Source organism: Ambystoma mexicanum, chromosome 5q, assembly GCF_040938575.1.
Source record: "Ambystoma mexicanum isolate Mex_15411 chromosome 5q, UKY_AmexF1_1, whole genome shotgun sequence".
Taxonomy (NCBI): Eukaryota; Metazoa; Chordata; class Amphibia; order Caudata; family Ambystomatidae; genus Ambystoma; species Ambystoma mexicanum.
In genome coordinates, this window is record NC_090933.1 from 401,835,684 (window position 1) to 401,858,422 (window position 22,739).

The window sequence follows — 22,739 nt, forward strand, 5'->3', positions numbered from 1 at the left end:
CGCTGTGGCGTCCACAAATGCAAAGCGTGGAAGTTGTACGCGCGCCTTCATCGCCTATCGCATGGAATAGGGATGCCGCGCCCTCTGAAGGAAGGCGCTGCAGTTATGGAAGAGCCAGTCAGGCCAATCAAGGCTAAACCTGACTGCTTGCATCTGGAAACCCTGTTTCTTGGTTCCCTTAATTTGACAAGCTTTCCAGGCTATTTGCCATTCAAAATCAACATGGTCCCTGAACTTCATCTCAATGACATATTCCCAAGCTACAACAGGACATATACGTCACTTTAGACTGAATGTCCTGCCTGTAGCACAGCTAACCCACAAATGCTCACTGAATTCCTCATAATCGTGTCTATGCTGCATTCCTGAAGTAGAATCCCCATAGAAGAAAGAGATGTTTGCATCCGGACTTTCTGGAGTGTGAATGGTGGATAGCACATGGGCAACGCCTTAGCTTTGAATGCAAGATCACGCAGAGCTGCAGAGGTTCGAATCCCAGACCCCGCGCATTATAAATTACTTATGACGCATATTCAGTAACTGAGGTATACGTTTTATGTAAATTGACTGATCGTAAGGAGGAAACATTGGCAGTTTTTACCTTTCTGGGAAACCTCACAAATTCGGTCAAAAACAAAGAAATGTCGATTGCTGATAAACTATTTGCTTTGGAATGTTCTTGTTTGTAACCTTTTTTCATGAATATTGATGAGGATTTCGAATAAAAGGCCTACGAGACACAACGAAATGCAGATTTCATTGATCTCCTTTTCCTGCTTCGCAGTGTCGCATGACCTAAAGCGCCTTGAGGGCAACCCAGTGGCAATTGGGCACAGTGCAAATGCCACATTACACATTTCTGTTTCCTGGGATTATTGGTCTGTTGTAAATGTGCATAAATGGGCGCGCGGCATGGCTGTCTGCTGGTGATAGGAATGCTATAGGTGTCTATGAATGTAATGTCTACAAGCAGTCTGGGCTCTGGCCTGAAGCTGGCCAGTCAGTGGGGAGTGCAAACTGGTCCCGCTCTAAACACCTGTGTGCACAAATAGCATCGTCTTTCCATCTGAAATCGCGCAGTAACCAGAAACCGGGTGCTGTAAATCCCGGCAGAGCTTTGGAAAAGACCAGATATGGAAAGTCGCTTTCGGGGAGTCCGTAACTGTCCCAGAAAATAATGGTTTGTATTTTGCACAGCGAGTTTACATGACCAATCTGTGTACACAACTCCCACTCGCTGTATTTGTTGACTGGATTCCGAGTGTGTCCATGTTTCTGAGATCTAATACAACTGGTGGCATAGCGGTACAATCACACCAACACTCTGTACATATCTAAAGTACACACACATTGTCCTCATCCTTTGTGTCATGTCGAACCACATGTATAGGACAATACTTGACCCTTTCATTTCCCGGATGAACTGAATTCGCTCCTGCGCTGTATAATGTGTACTTTGTAGCAGATGATAAGAGAGAGCATTTCCATCAACAATGCCTGCACTGTACTTTTTGGGTAAACATCCATCGGAAATGCATGGATGATGTCATAAAACATCACCAGTGATGTCATTCATGTGCGTGCCAAATGTAGTAGATGATGTAACATATGATATTGTTGGGAATACATTAGCGTGCAATGAGTGTGAAGCTCCTTAACAACGACATTTAACAATGCTTGCGACTTGAACATTAAATAGGAATGTAAATTCAAGTGCAGTTTATTAAATATGAATGTAAATTCAAGTGCAGTTTTAGGTTTCCCTGTATGTATCTATACATAGCAACATGTATATGTATGTATACTGTAACGGTAACCATAACTATAGTTATATATAAGCTTATAGAACTATAGTTATAGTATAATAACTATAAGTGTAACCTTAGTGTCAGCTCAGTATGCCTGCGCTGTACTGACTTTCCTCCCTAAGGCCTGTTACTGTACTATACGCTTAAAAGTGTATGATATGCCTGCCTGGCAAGCGAGCAACCTGTAACAGCGCCACGATGCCCCTGGGCAGATAAATAAATAAAAAAAATATATTTATAAAGACATTTGCCAAACTGATTATTCACATTGTAATGTATGAGTTATAAGGTGGGATGTTAGTTCAACAGTTTAGCCCAATATCATGTCACAACTTCGTGGAGGAACGTTATGTGACTCTGAGGAGAGGGTGTATGTACATTCATGCCAGCAGTTGGTTCCATGGTGTAATGGTTAGCACTCTGGACTCTGAATCCAGCGATCCGAGTTCAAATCTCGGTGGGACCTGTCCTTTTAAAATGTTTCTTCAGTTGGCCAATTATTTAATTGGCGAATATTCACTGCACATGTTTTTCAGTGCAGAACAATCACTGCTATGAAATTCACTAGCCTTTTAAAAAAAAGGAAAAACAGATTGGAAATGAGATAAAGACTTTACAGAGATGGGAGGCGCTTGAGGGCTGATCGGGAGCTATGTGGGGGTGTCCCACACGAATTTTGCATGTGAAATCAGTTGTAAATTCAGTTTTAATATTGGCGGTAAAAAGTTGGTAAAAAATCAGCAAATTACTCTTTTAATACTTCCATAAATTTCAGACCTCATGCTGGCAAAATTAGAGGAAACAAATATTCTGAAGACATGGATTTGTGCCAAATTACAGGCTGACAGTGTTTCGAACAATTCTTGTTTGCAACTCAATTTTATCATCAGTTTCAGCCTAATTTCAAATGGGGTTTACTGGTAAATCGGGGTGTAAAAGCAAGGTGTAATGCTTTTACACCCCGATTTCCCTCTCCGCCCGATTTTCCTGCAATGACAAGGAGGAGGTGCACAGCGGGGGTAAGATCTCCGCCCCGCATCCTCCGGTGTCTCATTTCACACCTGCCTGCATGGCATTTTCATGAGGACATGAAATGGATTCTGATGTAATTTGCATTGGATTTGTACCTGGTCAAAAGGATGTGGATTCCATAGGAATACATTCAGGGGCGTAGCACCAAATATGAGGGCTCCCTGCGATCCATGCTGAGACCCCCGCCCCTAAACTCGGCAACAAATCAAGGGTTGACCCACACTCCAGGCGACTTGGCTTGCACGCTGTGCAGTTCACACGATGATCATGCTGTTGTAGGGGAACGCTGCACACTGCACTAGGAGAAAGATATACAGATGTTTTTCAATGCAATATACAGCACATTTTCTGAGAAAAATGGTCTAAAAAGCCAGACGTTTTGCAATTGTTTTGTAAGGTAACACCATTCCAAAATTCCAATACATGCAAGTCACCAATTGTGCACAGAAACAATAATGCTTTAATTAATTTAATATTTTGCTATTAAAAATGCAATGCTGGTTGATCTGGTGCAGGCAATGCTGGGTGCCTGGTCGGCCATCCTTTCTAGGATGGCTGTGTGCAGACCATACTACCAGTGGTTGCCGCTGTGGCGATTCCCGGAACTCTCCCCTCCATGGGACGCTTCCCTGTGGGTGCATTGGTCCAGACTGAGGTATCAGGTCCTTGGGGATCTGTTTCCGGAGGGACAGCTGCTGTCATCCCAAACCTGGCAGGAGGAGCATAGGGGCAGGCCCACAGATTTGCTGCAGTTTTACAGGCTGAGAGCAGCTGTGCAAAATACGTGGGGCTGCTGCCCGGTTGAGCCCCTGGAGAATGCACTGCTTGCCTACATATCTAATTCCTATGGCTGCCGCAAGCTACTGGCCGCGTTGCACAAGGGAATATTGGATGGGACCCTAAAGGCAGAAGATAAGGCCGGAGGGAAGTGGGTGGCAGAGTTAGCTCTGCAGATAACAGATTAACTTTGGGGGTCAATGTGCATGCCCACAAAAGCAGTGTCAATGAATATGAGACTGAAACTCCTTGTGAGAAACCTGAAGGTGTCTCACCCGCTAGTATCTGGAGATCTGTCATCCAGGTGGCCAGAACACAGCCATCACTACTGGATTCAGTTCCTGGAGGTGGACCAGTGGAGGAGGATCAACTGGATGAGGGGTCTTCGGGAAGTGGAAGTGGGACACCAAAGGTTGAGATGCGGTACCCCATTCCTTGTAAAACCGTCTCCCCATCCTACCCTGTCAGATATTTAGAAGCTCTAATCCCCCCTAAAGCCCATTTCCGACACACACACTTCCTTACACCATGATAGACAACGGACTAACACCACAGCCGTTCACCTGATATGTCCCAACTCAAGGGTCAGGCAGAGTCAGGCAATTAACAGTAACCAAGCACAGCTGACAGCCCTTTACCTTCCCTACAGGGATAAAAGGCGGAGCACAAGAGCACACTACGAGCAAGGCCGAACGCATGAGAAAACAGCTATACCAGTCCGGCAGCTCAAACGGAGGAGAAAGGTGGCAAGACCTGGAGGGACGACAAAGGGGGAACTGCCCTTGGCCTTTTAAACTAAGACCCGCAAAACCTCAGAACACGAAATCATAAGACCGGGATTCACAGCTGCCGTGTGGAGTAATCGATGTCAACGGTGCACGGGGCCCTCCAGCAATGATAGCACAGGTGGTGAAGCATGCTGGCTACCATGGTACCGTCCTTGACTCCAGAAGCAAGACAAGCCAACGGGTTCAACACAGCCGGTGAGTCAGAGGAAGCTGATAGAACACCGAACTGTGTTTGAACCTAAGGTTGCAAGTGGCAACATTATATGAATGCAAGGAACTTGGGAACAAAGAACTTGGGTGTTTTTGAACTTTTGGGAAAGCCCAGACAATGGCCAGCTGCAGAGTGGTCAGGCCCTGGAGGAGTGCTCATTCAAAGGACTCTCGCTGACCCCTTTTGTTTTGTGTTGAAACTGTAAATACCAGACAGCCCTAGGAAAGGGCTGTGTGAGGTGTTAGAGTGGTCCTACAAGGTTCATGTCAAATCCCTTGTACAATCGAAACTCTCTGCTTTCTTCCGCTCAGCCGTCTCTGTGATAACCTGGGTATCACTGATCAGGCTCTAGACCTGGCTGACATCTTTCCTCTATGATCGACCAGGCCAGGTCAAACTGGGGTCCTTCCTATCATCTATCTTCCTCTCTACCTGTGGTGTTCCCCAGGGATCTAACCTCTCGCCCTGGCGTTTCAACCAATACCGGGCAACTCTTGCCCACTGCATTGCTATCAGATTTCCAGTGCTACGCTGACGACACTCAACTCATTTTCAGGCTGCCATCGGCCACCTCCTCTCCCTCTCTCATCTCTGATTGCCTAACTGCCATTCAAGATTGGTGTGCCGCCAATGATCTTTGCCTGAATGCCAGCAAGACGGAGATCCTCCTCATCGGCACACTTTCACCATGTTTTCCCCTCTCTCTCTGGCCAGCCACTCTTGGCCCTCCTCCTACCCCCACCTGCGAGGCTGAGAACCTTGGGTTCATCTTTGACTCTACGCTTTCCTTCTCCGCCCACATCTCTGAGGTATCTAAAAAGTCAAACTTCCTACTGCACCTCCTCAGAGGTACTCCGCCTTTCCTCTCCTTCCCCCAGAAGCTCGCTGTCTCCCAAGCTCTGGTTCTCTCTAGGTTGGACTATTGTAACAGCCTCTTTCTAAATCTACCTGCCTCTACTCTTCGCCCTCTGCAACTAATCCAGAACAGGCATGCAAGACTTGTCCTTGGCCTCAAGCCCTGGGATTGTATCTCTCCAGCTCTGAAATCTCTCAGTTGGCTCCCAGTGGATGTAAGGATTAAATTTGAAACCCTCTGCATTGTCCACAAGGCTTTCTGGGGCCTGGGTCCAAGATACTTTCAGCTATCCCCCTGCAAATACCTCCCCTCTTGAGCTCTTCGCTCCTCTACCTCTAACTCCATCAGGGTCAGTCGTTTTTCAAAGAAACGAGCTGGGGGTAGATCTCTGTTGTCGGCTGGGGCCTCCCTCTGGAACAGCCTCCCTGCCAGTCTGAAACTTGAGGAGAACCATCTCCAGTTCCGGAAGCACCTCAAAACCTTCCTCTTTTCTTCTGCCTTAGCTCCCCCTCTCCCCTGCTGATCTGCTCTCTCTTGACACCGTGCACCTAGCCACCCTCTGTCCTCCGAGGCCAGGTACCTGTTCATCCTGCCACCCTCCCGCACGGCCTCCTAGCCACCCCTTGCACTGGGGACTGTATCTGTACCCATACAGTCGCCCACCGCCCCATTTTCTTCTTTTTATGCACTTATCAGACTTACCCAGTTCTGCTGCCGTAAACACAGCACTTGCTGGCTGCACTACCACTGTTTATTGCCTCCATTATCTATTAATTTGTATTTATTATTATTTATCTGTTCTCCTCTGCTCCGCACTTTCTACTCTCCCCCTTCCATGCACTTTTCCCCTTTCCCTTTCCCATGCACTTGCGCGTTGTCAATGTCACTGGACCTTGTAAGATCGCTGTTGTGTTCTCCCCTGTTCCCCTCCCTTGCCTTGTCGCAATCTGAAACACTTTTGTACAAGCGCGATACAAATATAATATCATATTGTAATAACTTGGTACCTGAAGAACACCCGGACCAGCAGGTAAGTTAATTGTAGGTTTATTGTCAGTAAGTTGCCAGGATGAAACATCGCAGTTCCGTTCAAGCCAGCATAGCTCTCAACTGTAAACCTTAGAACCAGCTTTCAGAGCATAACATCCCCAACACTCCATACACTCTGACATCACCACATTCCATACAACAGTGATGTCACCACCTCACCTCAGATACACATTACAACACCTCTCCCTCCTTACATTTCTTGAAAAAGGAGGAATTCCACTAAAACTATCACTGACACAATCCCCTACATACACGTGTGGCCAACACGTAATGCACTAACTAACCCAACTCCACTGACGACAAGAAAAACTGCCACCTGGAGCTCACTATCACCCTCAACACATCCAATTATATGACACTAGGGAAATGTGCTTAGCAACGAAACCAACGGAACATGGGACAAACATAACCTACATGGCACCCAATAATTCAGTCTCTAAATGTGCCTCCAACAAATTGGACTACATAACCATACCCGTGTCATCAAACACATCCCAACTCCAACTCCAGGACACACCCATCTCCAACTCCACTCCTTCCTCTCAAAACACAACAATGAGGAACCCAACGCAGTCTATTAAGGGCTAACTCCACCCATAAAACAGAACTGGAAATACCCTCGAGAATCAAAAATAATAAACTAAGCACTGCAACCTGTTTCAAGCAGCCCCTTGAAACCAGGACCTGCCACGCCCCAGCGTTCCCCAAAAGTACACTACCTAACTAGCCAAACCCTCCGTGCACAAAAAACCCTCCTAGTCTGTACCCTAGGGCACCAGGGCACCCACCCCCGGGCAAGACCCCAGCTCACCAAGAGCAACAACAAGCACACTATCCCTACTTGAGTTCACAACAGCACCTATACAGAGCACACCTAACACAACCAAGAACACCTAAGAAATACAGTTCAACAAGACTGCGCAAAACACACGCCCCGAACCACCATGACGAGACCCCATTGCGAGATCCCAACTACACCATACACACACCTAGGTCCCCTAGACTAGCCAACTGTATCATCGCAACACACCATCACACACCTAGGACCTAGGACCCCTAGTCCAGCCAACTGCAAGACCACAGCACACCAACAAACACTTAGGACGCCTAGTCCAGCCGACTGCAATTCCGCAGCACACCAAAACACACCTAGGACCCCTAGTCCAGCCAACTGCAACTCTGTAGCACACCAACACACACTTAGGACCCCTAGTCTAGCCCAACTGCACCACCACAGCACAGCCACACACACACCTAGGACCCCTAGTCCCTGCCTAAACCTGAACCTCACGCACCAACAAGGGACCGCCAACGCCCCTAAAAAAACAACCCAACTAGAGGGAACTAGCATGGGACCCCTAGCATAAACCAGGCTACCACAACTAGCACATACGGAAATGAGACCCCCGGCATACGTCAGGCTACCATGAACAACCAAAATTGTTAACAACACACCTCTCACCATAGCAGATAATATCTGCGACCTAAGGGGCATACTACACCCCTTCAGAGTCCCGAGCCCTTGCCAAGTATTGAGCCCTTGCCAAGTATTACACCCCGCTACTCATCACACCACACACACAACTCATGCGCCTTGCACGAGACAGATGAGACGGAGTGAGCATAGTATTACTACAACAATATGATGCAATTGCACTCCTTAATGTCTGAATAAACAACCATAGTGGGATCCTGCTGGACAACGAATTAAAAACAATTAAGTTGAGATCCATTTGTCAGAAAACTTATCACCACACAGGAAACCCGCTAATTGGACAACAACCAAACAATGTAATGACCCACGAGTCCAACACCCACCTGCAAGTCCAGGCCAACCGACCAATACGACGACCCCACCTGTAAAGGAAAAATAATATTTGCATATTCAAAATCATTTAGTACGCAATACTAGAACCAGCAACCCACGAGTCCATGTACCCCCACACAATGCACCTGCAAGAAAGGAACAGGTTAAATAGCAAATCACAACCATATTCATTGCACGTATACGCTTTAAGTTAAACTTAAGAGTGAAATAACATATGGGCCACAACAGAAACACTCACACCCATACTGGCCCTTAACATCATAGAGGAACACGACACACTACAGAAGGCCACAACACAAAGACAAAACATCATACACACTGGCCTCACACCTTACTACAAATCCGAGAAAAAACATGTTGTCCTCTTCATGTGGCCCCTCACAAGGCACGGGGCACCGACACATCCATGTTTCTAAACTGCACTCATGAAATGCACAACAGCCACTCCGATGAGGCAGGCTGTCGACAATGCAGTCTCCAACACACGCTCCGGCACTTCCCGTGCTGAAACGCCACTCTTTAATTCAAAAGAGAATATCCTCCATAACTTGGAGGCAACCTTACACCTCATCCTGAATACTTCCGGTGCAACGTTCCCTGGGCACGCGCTGTACACGTAGCATGCAAGAATTCTCTTACGCGTTCCAGCTGATCGCACTGGAATGCACAGTGATGACTCCCCGACGTCATCACTCTGCACACTGGAAGCACAGAGAGAACAACACTGTTGGTTTCACAGCAGGCGCTACGCACTGACTGTCTGTGGCGCCGCGCCACACCGGGACTGGCGCTCTCCATGATGCCAGCCCTTCTCGATAGCTCCACAGGACACCAGTCAACTGCCTCACAGGACACCAGCACACAACAGCGGTCGCCTCTCCAACGCTGCGTGAAAACGCATGTGGACTGGCGCCCCTCTCCCCAACAACACTGGGCACCAGAACGCGGCAGTGGTACACCTCACCAACGCTCCTCATGTCCAGCTGCCCCGGACAAAACGGAACCACCGTAGCCAGCACCACCCAGCCTGCTGGCAATACTCTCCACACCGCCTCTCCTCACTACACACTCTTCCACCAAGCAAGGCAGGAGGGGCTATTGCACTCCAGGCAGGCATAGCGCTGTCTGCTCCTCACCTGACGCCGCCTGATACCCAACCGGTTGCACACTGTACAGGGCACAAACAGTACCCGATGGCTTGCTGAGGGCCCGTCCTATGGGACACACGACCAAGTGCCCCCCACCAGCACCGCAAACCGACTTGTGTGCCAACTCAAAACCTCATATCAGCACCACCCGGCCTGCTGAAGAGTATCTGGAATGAGCCAGCCAAGACTCGACCAAAAGCACTGCACACCGACTTGTGTGCCGACTCAACACTCACATCAGCACCACCCGGCCTGCTGAAGAGTGGCACCCAGATCATTGACACTGGGGCCAGAGCTGCTGGCTGTAACTAGGGCATGAGGATTGGAGGGCGATGTTCCTGGGCTTCAACAGCTGCCCCCTCCACGACAGCATCCCATCCTCGTCGCCAGTGTAATAACTTGGTACCTGAAGAAAACCCGGAGCAGCAGGTAAGTTAATTGTAGGTTTATTGTCAGTAAGTTGCCAGGATGAAACATCGGCATGTCCCTTCAAGCCAGCATAACTTTCAACTGTAAACCTTAGAACCAGCTTTCCGAACATAACACCGCCAACACTCCATACACTCTGACATCACCACATTCCATACAACAGTGATGTCACCACCTCACCTCAGATACACATTACAACACATATCATATCATATCTCTGAATTATTGCCAAGAGAAAGCTAGGAAAAGGGAAACCACGCTTTCTGATGAGATGAAGCAAATCATGAACTGTGTTAGAAATTCATGAGTTGTGTTAAAGATGGCTTTTGAAACCCGACAGAGGGATGCTAAAGGAAATTTTAAGAGAAGTAAATCCTGCATCATGATAGTATTGCTATTCAGAGTGAAAGACCATAGTGAACCCGACAGAGGGAAGCCCACATTGCAAGAAGGATCCGAGCCTGGCAGAGGGAGATGCAAGGGGCAAAAGAATTCACCCAATGTGCAAGATCACCGAAATAACTTTTGTTGTTTTTGATCCAGCAGGCCTTCTAAGGCAAGAGACTTTGTCGAAAGAGACTTGGCCCCTGAAGGTTCTGATATCATTTAATGGAATTGGGAGTCTTGTGCTGGAGAGACCCAGGAGTGTGCTGTGTTCAGGGGCTCTTCCTTGTCCCGTGCTTAAAATGTGGGGACGGGCGACCCCATTAATGCCATCCTGACTTACATTTTGTGAAAACTTGTTTTTTTTCTGGTGAACATTATCCCACACTCTTTTGTAACTGAGTGGTAGGGATTGGCAATCGTTTTCTTTTAGAAAAGGCCTTTTTATTTTGACAAGACGCTAGTAGGGCTGCCTTATTATTGTTTGATGGTTGTAGCTTGAACCCATCTTAGCTTTAGGTTTAGATTCTGCGTTTTTCTCACCCATGCATCCAGTTGAATAAACACCCTTGAACTGTGATCACTTGTGTCTGTCTTTACTGTTGCCACCATGAGTTCCTTACATATTCCAGTACAAAATCCTACATTTGCTGCACTGCATGCCGTGCAAATTGTGGAAATTATACCCTGCGCATGATGGTAGTTGCCTGAGATGTGGAAAATCTGATGCGGGCTATGTGCATGTTATGGGCCTGCCCAGAATTGGAGAGGTTTTGGCTAGGGATATATTATGTACTGTCTACTATGTTTAGGAGGCATATCGAGAAATTGCCCATGAGCATGTTATTTTGGAGGTGGTAGGGTGCTCCAGGGAATTGGATGCGATCCTATTTGAATGTGTGAAGCATGGTAGACAAACGTTGTATTCTACGCAAGTGGAAAGACCTACAGCCACCTACTGTGACGGACTGGTTGAGGGAGTTACCTTGGATTGGTAAGTGGGAAACCAAAAAAGTGATGGTGGAAGGTTTTGAATCAGTCTGAACCACTGGCATTGCTCTGGGCAACCTTCCACACCGCTGTTTTTTAGCCCTTCTATGCCATTGCAAAAGGGGTCCAGTCATATGCAAATCAGTCAGGTACTGCCACCTATGGGGGCAGCCCTGCCCGAACGGCGAGGCCAGGTCCCCTGTGCATGGAAACACAAGCAACACCATCACACCTTTTATTTTGCTATTGGTGAGTGTGAAGATACATATATCAGAATGCAGCCAGTTGCGTCGATACCAAAAGACATATGGGGAGAATTCCAGGTATACCTACCTAAGGATCCAAAGTGTGATGCATAATACTAGTGCTGATCCACATAGCTGTTGTAGAGACGATTTATACATGTGATCTCTGTTATGACGATGTTGCAGTTTGATGTACCTGCCAAGCTTAAATAAAGTTTACAAAAAATAAAATGCCATGCCAAAATGAAAACATGTCCAACTAGCTGCACAATGTAGACCACTTTGGACACGTAATAATCATATTACAGTAAAACATAGCACGCCACATTAAGACATACCTAGAATGGGTGCACCAAAATACCAGTCGAAGCAATAACACTTATCATGGTTATTTTATCACAGATGCCCAGAAACATATACAGTGCCACAGTAAAAAATGGCTAGAAGGGCTGCAACCAAATGCCAGTCTAGCCAGGTAATTACACTTAGCAAGAGTGCTTTATTAGAGAGGCCCAATAAAAAAAAAGTCAAGCCACAGTAAGAAATGACTAGACTGACTGCACCAAAATGTCAGTCTAGCCACTAATAGCATGCCTGCTTAGCCTAGACATGGATGACCATTACCATTTAGCGCACAACCCCTACAACCCACATGTACCCTCTCCTTCCCCAGACCACAACCCCCAAATTCACCACCTCACCCCAGAATTACCTCCACGTCCCTCTTCCCCGTCCCAGTACTTACCTATGAGGCACCTTGCCTCTGGGACGAGGAAGAGTGGGACGAGAAGTAATGAAGATTACAGGTAACCAAGGCAGGCATTACCTCCACATCCCTCTACCTCATCCTAGTACTTGTGTATGTGTATGAGGCAAAATGTGCTTAACGGAAATAATTTCTTTATGAAGTCAGAGTGACTTCAAAAAGAAACAATGGACCTCATTACGAGCATGGCGGTAGCAGTGCCTGTATGGCAGGCACGGCTACCGCCATGCTCGCTACCGGCACCGCCTCCCGTGATTGGGCAATAACCAGCCCACTACAAGATGAATGGGCTGGTAATTGCCCATTTGCGGATGGTGGTATTGCCGGGCTCCCGATCCCCATTCTGCCCAATAGGGGGGATAACTTTTCAAATGTTGGTAGAGGTGCTAACTTCACGTGTGGTGGGAGGAGCAAACTTACTTGTGTGGGGTTATCTAACTGCTTTACGCATTTTAATGAGACTATTCTAGTGCAGCTTCAATGTTACATGCAGTTAACTTTCTCATTTAGGCCTGAAAGCACCCACTTATGGGCTGCTGTGAGAATGACTTGTCTCCTGTTTCCGCTCTACCCTTCCAATCACTCCCCTGTCATGCAAGTACTAAACCCACATCATAATTTCAATTTCAATTCAATCTGTATCCTTTTCTGTCCAACAACTGCTCTGAAGGCCAGCCTGGTCAAGACAACATAGCCCACAATTTAGTGCTGAAGCCCAGTCAGCTCAATGGTGTTGCACCACTACTTGTGTTTAATGCCTTGATTAATTATTGCTAATCTTCTTTACACCTAGCCCTATTCTTCATCATCCCAGTACTTGTGTATAAGGCAGTACTTGCGTTTGAGGCACTATGCCTCATACACAAGTACTGGGATAAGGTAGAGGTACATGAAGGTAATGCCTGATTTAGCTACCTGTAATCTTCATTACTCCTAGTCCCACTCTTCCTCCAGTTCTTACCAGTGAGGCAAGGAGCCTCATACGTAAGCACTGGGACAAGGAAGAGGGATGTGGAGGTAAGTCTGGGCCAATGAGCTGATTTTGGCGGTTGGAGTAGGGGATGGGGGAAGAAGGGATGTGTGGGGGTTTGGGTTGTGCAGTAAATCATAATGGTCGTCCATGTCCATGCTAAGCAGGCATGAAATGTGGTATTAGTGGCTAGAGAGGCATTTTGGTGCAGCCAGTCTGGTAATTCCTCAGTTTGGTAAGACTTTTTTACTGGGCATTTCTGATAAAGCAGTCCTGCAAAGTGTAATTACCTGGCTAGACTGGCATTTGGGTTCTGCCAGTCTAGCCGTTTTTTTACTGCAGCACTGTATATTTTTCTGGGCATCTGTGATAAAAATGATATGTTATGATATGATAAGTCATATATAACGCACCTGTACACAAGTGTTTTTAGGTACCACAAGACAAGAGAAGGAAAACTGAGGGAGGACAAGACAAATGATCTTACTAAGCCTTGTGTCATTCAGATCGTACAAGTGCGAGAACGAGAAGTGCAAGGGGAAAGGGAGGGGGAAGTGCAAGGGAGAGGGGAGGGGAAAACAGGGCAGAAATGCTCTGAGTAAGTGCTGCCAGGGCACCACGGCTCTGGGTAGTGCAAGGAGAACAAGGGACTGTAGGGTTACAGTTACAGCCCATAACTGCATGGTAGGGCTGGAGGCAGTGGAAGGGTGACTGATCAAGAAAGAGCCTGGACTCACTGAGACAGAGGGTAGCCAAGCAACCAGTTGGTACAGCGGACAGGTAGGTCAGCAGGGGAGGGAGCGAGAGAGAAAGCAGAGGAGAAGAGGAACTTTTTGAGCTGCTTCCTGAACTTCAGGTGGTCCGGCTCAAGTTTGGGAGGGTCAGGGAGGCCATTTCAGAGGGAGGCGCCTGCAGGGGAGAAGGATCTAACCCCCCCCCCCACTCTCTGCCTGGAGAAGTATCTAACCCTTAGGGCTCGAGAAGGAAGGTATTTTGGAAGATAGTGTTGGATGTAGTGCAGATACCAGCCCCAGAAAGCCTTGTGGACAATGAAAAGGGTCTTCAACTTGATCCTTGCAGCCACCAAGAGCCAGTGGACAGATTTCGTGGATGGAGAGATACAGTCCCTGGGCTTGAGGCCAAGGATAAGTCTCACAGTCCTATTCTGGATTAGTTGCAGAGGGTGGAGACTAGAGGAAGGCAGATTGAGAAAGTGGCTGTTGGAGTAGTCCAGCCTAGCGAGAACCAGAATTCTGGAGACAGTGAGCTTCTGGGGGGAAAGTGAGAAATGGAAGAGTCCCTTTGAGGAGGTGGCGGAGTGAAAGGGACAAAGTTGGACAAGGGAGTGGCGGTCCAAGACGAAGAAGGTCAGCCACTCCAGAGCCTGATCCATGATGCCCAGGTTCTCACAGAGTCAATTGATTAGGATGGCGTGGTTGACCATGTCGAAAGCAGATTAAAGTTCCAGGATGATGAGGACAGAAGGAATGCTGGAATCAAGGTTAGAGATCACATCTTCACAGGTGTTCAGGAGAGCAGTTTCCGTGCCTCTGGCAGCTCTGGTGCCAGACTGATGGCCATGGAGACAACCAACAGATTCAGTGTGGAGTGTAAACTGGCAGTTGGCCAGCTTTTCCAAGAATTTGGGAGAGGGGAAAGTTCCAGTGGCAAAAGAGTGATTACAGAATTCGGCCAAGGCTGGATCGTGTCAACGTGGTCCTTGATGGTTCTGGAGGAGCAGACGAGCACCTGTTTCGATGACACTTCCATAGATGGGACTTGTCTAGAAACCTTGTTAGGTGTTACAGAGAAAGATGAGAAAGGAGGAGGAGAGGGAGAGATGGCCAAAGGGGAGCGAGAGAGGAAGAGGGAGAGGAAGAGGAGATAGTGGACAGGATGTCCTGAGTTTTAGCAGAGAAGCGAGAGGCCAAAGCTGTACAGAGGGCCTGTAGAGGGAACAGGAGAGGTAGCAACCGCAATAGGATTGGCCAGTTCCTTGCATATTTTAAAGAGTTTGGCCATGTTGTTAGAGGCCGCAGAGACGCAGGCTTGAATGTGTGCTCTCTTCTTGATGAGTCTTATTGCTTCGACTGGCATTTTGGTGCAACCAGTCTAGGTATGTCTAAATGTGGCCTGGCATGCTTTACCGTAATGTTGTTACGTGTCTACACTGGTCTATATTGTGCAGCCAGTTGGACATGTTTTAATTGTGGCATGGCATTTTTAATAGCAAAGCATTAATGTTCATGTGCACTGTTGGTGACTTGCATGTTTTGGATTGCTGTTACCCTACACAACAATAGCAAACACTGTGGCTTTTTAGTTAATTTTTCTCAGAAAGTGTGCTATATATTGCATTAAAACACATATTTATATCTTTCTCCAAGTGCAGTGTGTGGCATACCCCTTCATCCAACAACCACACAGAGACATTGAGCCTTTTATCGACGTGTTGACCTGACTCTTAAACACAAATGCTGGACAATCCTTTAACCAAAGATCAACCTCGTCCTCTTGCTACCTATCTATGACCTCCCCAGGTCACTATACCTCAGTACTTTTAACACATAGGTACTGAATCTCAAAAAAAACAAAACGAAAGGAAAACAATTCCCAATTTTATTTCATATAAAATACAAACCTTCTAAAACCATGTAAAATTGTAAAAATTCCTAAAAACCTTTTACAACAATTATCATAAAATACGTTTGCAAAACCATACAAAACTCAGTGTAGTGCTCAACCCTGTGACATCCTGCCTATACAAAACTAAATAGTGTACAGTGCCTAGAAGGACATCACTCTGCTAAAGAAAACACAATGGTCAGTAGCTCACGAGTTCAATTTGACTCTTAGATACCTCGTGCCTTTAACTCAGTGTCAACATACCCCTTTAGGTGCTACTGTGGGGTTTAATCTCAACTGAATTTGCAATGTTCTTAAAGTATTGCCACTAGCTCACAATACTTTTTAATTACCCCTTCATCAACACGTTTGTGCGTTCTGCACAAGCGTGGTAATCTAGGGCGGCCCAAAGTGTCGCACGGCTCGTGATTTGTTGCCGACTTGGGGGGGCCCCCTCAGCATGGCTTGCAGGGGGGCCCCCAGAGCTTTTGTTACGCCACTGTCCGTGACCCGATTTAAAGAATTTCAAGCTCAAATACTGACGGCCCCTGCTTGCCAAGCATAAAGTTGGCATCCTTATGTATGCAGCTGATACAGTACGAATCTTAAAGACCAAGATGGGCATTCTAAGACAGCTGACAGATCTAAGAGACTTGTGCAAGGAAAGAGGAGTTTCCATTAATCATTCTGAAACGGCGGTAATGGTCTGCAGCTCTGTACGCAAAATGAAAACAAACATCACTATTGAAGGGGACCTGCTTCAGCGGGCATGGCTTCATTACTATTTGGGGGTCAGTTTCCAGGACAATGTAAAATGGACCTCCCAATGAGCCAAAAGGGAAACACGTTCTCAAAAGACGCTATTGCGCAATGGCCACACTAACTCCCACACTGGCTCTCAGCTGCCCTTGACCACATTGGACATATATTCACCCCAAGCACCATCTGCTGCACTACACGTCACATGGAAACTGGGACCAGAGCACTTCGATGTGTGGCCCTTGGTGAACTTCTTTAGATTTGGTTATGCTTAAACAGATCTAATGACCTAAGACTTTATAATGAGATGTTCAGAGACGCTGTGGCGTCCACAAATGCAAAGCGTGGAAGTTGTACGCGCGCCTTCATCGCCTATCGCATGGAATAGGGATGCCGCGCCCTCTGAAGGAAGGCGCTGCAGTTATGGAAGAGCCAGTCAGGCCAATCAAGGCTAAACCTGACTGCTTGCATCTGGAAACCCTGTTTCTTGGTTCCCTTAATTTGACAAGCTTTCCAGGCTATTTGCCATTCAAAATCAACATGGTCCCTGAACTTCATCTCAATGACATATTCCCAAGCTACAACAGGACATATACATCACATTAGACTGAATGTCCTGCCTGTAGCACAGCTAACCCACAAATGGTCACTGAATTCCTCATAATCGTGTCTATGCTGCATTCCTGAAGTAGAATCCCCATAGAAGAAAGAGATGTTTGCATCCGGACTTTCTGGAGTGCGAACGGTGGATAGCACATGGGCAACGCCTTAGCTTTGAATGCAAGATCACGCAGAGCAGTAGGGGTTCGAATCCCAGATCCGACGCATTATAAATTAATAATCGGTATGACGCATGTTCAGTGACTGAGGTTTTATTTAAATTGACTGATCGTAAGGAGGAAACATTGGCAGTTTTTAGCTTCCTGGGAAACCTGGCAAATTCGGTCAAAAACAAAGAAATGTCGATTGCTGATAAACTATTTGCTTTGGAATGTTCTTGTTTGTAACCTTTTTTGATGAATATTGATGAGGATTTCGAATAAAAGGCCTACGAGACACAACGAAATGCAGATTTCATTGATCTCCTTTTCCTGCTTCGCAGTGTCGCATGACCTAAAGCGCCTTGAGGGCAACCCAGTGGCAATTGGGCACAGTGCACATGCCACATTACACATTTCTGTTTCTTGGGATTGTTGGTCTGTTGTAAATGTGCATAAATGGGCGCGCGGCATGGCTGCCTGCTGGTGATAGGTATGCTATAGGTGTGCATGAATGTAATGTCTACAAGCAGTCTGGGCTCTGGCCTGAAGCTGGCCAGTCAGTGGGGAGTGCAAACTGGTCCCGCTCTAAACACCTGTGTGCACAAATAGCATCGTCTTTCCATCTGAAATCGCGCAGTAACCAGGAACCGGGTGCTGTAAATCCCGGCAGAGCTTTGGAAAAGACCAGATATGGAAAGTGGCTTTCGGGGAGCCCGTAACTGTCCCAGAAAAGAATGGTTTGTATTTTGCACAGCGAGTTTACATGACCAATCTGTGTACACAACTCCCACTCGCTGTATTTGTTGACTGGATTCCAAGTGTGTCCATGTTTCTGAGATCTAATACAACTGGTGGCATAGCGGTACAATCACACCAACACTCTGTACATATCTAAAGTACACACACATTGTCCTCATCATTTGTGTCATGTCGAACCACATGTATAGAACAATACTTGACCCTTTCATTTCCCGGATGAACTGAATTCGCTCCTGCGCTGTATAATGTGTACTTTGTAGCAGATGATAAGAGAGAGCATTTCCATCAACAATGCCTGCACTGCACTCTTTGGGTAAACATCCATCGGAAATGCATGGATGATGTCATAAAACATCACCAGTGATGTCATTCATGTGCGTGCCAAATGTAGTAGCTGATGTAACATGTGATATTGTTGGGAATACATTAGCGTGCAATGAGTGTGAAGCTCCTTAACAACCACATTTAACAATGCTTGCGACTTGAACATTAAATATGAATGTAAATTCAAGTGCAGTTTATTAAATATGAATGTAAATTCAAGTGCAGTTTTAGGTTTCCCTGTATGTATCTATACATAGCAACATGTATATGTATGTATACTGTAACGGTAACCATAACTATAGTTCAATATAAGTTTATAGAACTATAGTTATAGTATAATAACTATAAGTGTAACCTTCGTGTCAGCTCAGTATGCCTGCGCTGTACTGACTTTCCTCCCTAAGGCCTGTTACTGTACTATACGCTTAAAAGTGTATGATATGCCTGCCTGACAAGCGAGCAACCTGTAACAGCGCCACGATGCCCCTGGGCAGGTAAATAAATAAAATAAATATATTTATAAAGACATTTGCCAAACTGATTATTCACATTGTAATGTATGAGTTATAACGTGGGATGTTAGTTCAACAGTTTAGCCCAATATCATGTCACAACTTCGTGGAGGAACGTTATGTGACTCTGCGGAGAGGGTGTATGTACATTTATGCCAACAGTTGGTTCCATGGTGTAATGGTTAGCACTCTGGACTCTGAATCCAGCGATCCGAGTTCAAATCTCGGTGGGACCTGTCCTTTTAAAATGTTTCTTCAGTTGGCCAATTATTTAATTGGCGAATATTCACTGCACATGTATTTCAGTGCAGAATAATCACTGCTATGACATTCACTAGCCTTTTAAAAAAAAAGGAAAAACAGATTGGAAATGAGATAAAGACTTTACAGAGATGGGGGGCGCTTGAGGGCTGATGGGGAGCTATGTGGGGGTGTCCCACACGAATTTTGCATGTGAAATCAGTTGTAAATTCAGTTTTAATATTGGCGGTAAAAAGTTGGTAAAAAATCAGCAAATTACTCTTTTAATACTTCCATAAATTTCAGACCTCATGCTGGCAAAATTAGAGGAAACAAATATTCTGAAGACATGGATTTGTGCCAAATTACAGGCTGACAGTGTTTCGAACAATTCTTGTTTGCAACTCAATTTTATCATCAGTTTCAGCCTAATTTCAAATGGGGTTTACTGGTAAATCGGGGTGTAAAAGCAAGGTGTAATGCTTTTACACCCCGATTTCCCTCTCCGCCCGATTTTCCTGCAATGACAAGGAGGAGGTGCACAGCGGGGGTAAGATCTCCGCCCCGCATCCTCCGGTGTCTCATTTCACACCTGCCTGCATGGCATTTTCATGAGGACATGAAATGGATTCTGATGTAATTTGCATTGGATTTGTACCTGGTCAAAAGGATGTGGATTCCATAGGAATACATTCAGGGGCGTAGCACCAAATATGAGGGCTCCCTGCGATCCATGCTGAGACCCCCGCCCCTAAACTCGGCAACAAATCAAGGGTTGACCCACACTCCAGGCGACTTGGCTTGCACGCTGTGCAGTTCACACGATGATCATGCTGTTGTAGGGGAACGCTGCACACTGCACTAGGAGAAAGATATACAGATGTTTTTCAATGCAATATACAGCAAATATTCTGAGAAAAATGGTCTAAAAAGCCAGACGTTTTGCAATTGTTTTGTAAGGTAACACCATTCCAAAATTCCAATACATGCAAGTCACCAATTGTGCACAGAAACAATAATGCTTTCATTAATTTAATATTTTGCTATTAAAAATGCAATGCTGGTTGATCTGGTGCAGGCAATGCTGGGTGCCTGGTCGGCCATCCTTTCTAGGACGGCTGTGTGCAGACCATACTACCAGTGGTTGCCGCTGTGGCTATTCCCGGACCTCTCCCCTCCATGGGACGCTTCCCTGTGGGTGCATTGGTCCAGACTGAGGTATCAGGTCCTTGGGGATCTGTTTCCGGAGGGACAGCTGCTGTCATCCCAAACCTGGCAGGAGGAGCATAGGGGCAGGCCCACAGAATTGCTGCAGTTTTACAGGCTGAGAGCAGCTGTGCAAAATACGTGGGGCTGCTGCCCGGTTGAGCCCCTGGAGAATGCTCTGCTTGTCTACATATCTAATTCCTATGGCTGCCGCAAGCTACTGGACGCATTGCACAAGGGAATATTGGATGGGACCCTAAAGGCAGAAGATAAGGCCGGAGGGAAGTGGGTGGCGGAGTTAGCTCTGCAGATAACAGATTAACTTTGGGGGTCAATGTGCATGCCCACAAAAGCAGTGTCAATGAATATGAGACTGAAGCTCTTTGTGAGAAACCTGAAGGTGTCTCACCCGCTAGTATCTGGAGATCTGTCATCCAGGTGGCCAGAACACAGCCATCACTACTGGACCCAGTTCCTGGGGGTGGACCAGTGGAGGAGGATCAACTGGATGAGGGGTCCTCGGGAAGTGGAAGTGGGACACCAAAGGTTGAGATGCGGTACCCCCTTCCTTGTAAAACCGTCTCCCCATCCTACCCTGTCAGATATTTAGAAGCTCTAATCCCCCCTAAAGCCCATTTCCGACACAAACACTTTCTTACACCATGATAGACAACGGACTAACACCACAGCCGTTCACCTGATATGTCCCAACTCAAGGGTCAGGCAGAGTCAGGCAATTAACAGTAACCAAGCACAGCTGACAGCCCTTTACCTTCCCCACAGGGATAAAAGGCGGAGCACAAGAGCACACTACGAGCAAGGCCGAACGCATGAGAAAACAGCTATACCAGTCCGGCAGCTCAAACGGAGAAGAAAGGTGGCAAGACCTGGAGGGACGACAAAGGGGGAACTGCCCTTGGCCTTTTAAACTAAGACCCGCAAAACCTCAGAACAGGAAATCATAAGACCGGGATTCACAGCTGCCGTGTGGAGTAATCGATGTCAACAGTGCACGGGGCCCTCCGGCAATGATAGCACAGGTGGTGAAGCATGCTGGCTACCATGGTGCCGTCCTTGACTCCAGAAGCAAGACAAGCCAACGGGTTCAACACAGCCAGTGAGTCAGAGGAAGCTGATAGCAAACGGAACTGTGTTTGAGCCCAAGGTTGCAAGTAGCAACGTTATATGAATGCAAGGAACTTGGGAACAAAGAACTTGGCTGTTTTTGAACTTTTGGGAAAGCCCAGATAATGGCCAGCTGCAGAGTGGTCAGGCGCTGGAGGAGTGCTCATTCAAAGGACTCTCGCTGACCCCTTTTGTTTTGTGTTGAAACTGTAAACACCAGACAGCCCTAGGAAAGGGCTGTGTGAGATGTTAGAGTGGTCCTACAAGGTTCATGTCAAATCCCTTGTACAATCGAAACTCTCTGCTTCCTTCCTGCTCAGCCGTCTCTGTGATAACCTGGGTATCACTGATCAGGCTCTAGCCTGGCTGACATCTTTCCTCTATGATCGACCAGGCAAGGTCAAACTGGGGTTCTTCCTATCATCTATCTTCCTCTCTACCTGTGGTGTTCCCCAGGGATCTAACCTCTCGCCCTGGCGTTTCAACCAATACCGGGAAACTCTTGCCCACTGCATTACCATCAAATTTCCAGTGCTACGCTGACGACACTCAACTCATTTTCAGGCTGCCATCGGCCACCTCCTCTCCCTCTCTCATCTCTGATTGCCTAACTGCCATTCAAGATTGGTGTGCCGCCAATGATCTTTGCCTGAATGCCAGCAAGACGGAGATCCTCCTCATCGGCACACTGTCACCATGTTTTCCCCTCTCTCTCTGGCCAGCCACTCTTGGCCCTCCTCCTACCCCCACCTGCGAGGCTGAGAACCTTGGGTTCATCTTTGACTCTACGCTTTCCTTCTCCGCCCACATCTCTGAGGTCTCTAAAAAGTCAAACTTCCTACTGCACCTCCTCAGAGGTACTCTGCCTTTCCTATCCTTCCCCCAGAAGCTCGCTGTCTCCCAAGCTCTGGTTCTCTCTAGGTTGGACTATTGTAACAGCCTCTTTCTAAATCTACCTGCCTCTACTCTTCGCCCTCTGCAACTAATCCAGAACAGGCATGCAAGACTTGTCCTTGGCCTCAAGCCCTGGGATTGTATCTCTCCAGCTCTGAAATCTCTCAGTTGGCTCCCAGTGGATGTAAGGATTAAATTTGAAACCCTCTGCATTGTCCACAAGGCTTTCTGGGGCCTGGGTCCAAGATACTT

General features: G+C 46.9%; 2 non-coding genes across 2 annotated transcripts; both read left to right on the forward strand.

The window, feature by feature from the left end:
- The first annotated feature begins 2,202 nt into the window (after positions 1-2,202).
- Positions 2,203-2,274, forward strand: TRNAQ-CUG (transfer RNA glutamine (anticodon CUG)). The gene has a single exon. It is a non-coding gene; the product is annotated as a tRNA-Gln (tRNA).
- Positions 2,275-19,186: 16,912 nt separating this feature from the next.
- On the forward strand, positions 19,187-19,258 carry TRNAQ-CUG (transfer RNA glutamine (anticodon CUG)). Its single transcript has one exon. It is a non-coding gene; the product is annotated as a tRNA-Gln (tRNA).
- The last annotated feature ends 3,481 nt before the right edge of the window (positions 19,259-22,739 follow it).